Here is a 375-nt window from a genome sequence, read left to right on the forward strand (position 1 = left end):
AGTTGAATTGTCAATCTCGAAGGAACTGATGGTTGTGACTTCAACAAGGTTGGTCTCAAACACTTTCATTTGCAGTTGCTTGGCACCCAGAGGCTGCCGTACTGGACTTGGAGCAGAACGGGATAAAAGAACTTCTCGCAAGTGTCGAATCGGATGCGCTTGGCCATTGCGACGCGAATTGTCTGGCTTGGAACGTTGTCTTTCCCCTCCCCCGACGAATCGGAAGCCGGCGGGCGTGATAAGGCGTCGGCAACTACGTTGAGGCGACCAGGTCGATGATGCAGAACAAATTGATATCCCGAAAAGAAATCGAGTCAGTGAGAGACGTTGATGATGAAGAAACCACTTGCAGGCAGAGTTGTCGGTGTATACATC

This window comes from Plasmopara halstedii (assembly GCF_900000015.1).
Source record: "Plasmopara halstedii genome assembly, contig: Scaffold_350, whole genome shotgun sequence".
Classification (NCBI taxonomy): domain Eukaryota; phylum Oomycota; class Peronosporomycetes; order Peronosporales; family Peronosporaceae; genus Plasmopara; species Plasmopara halstedii.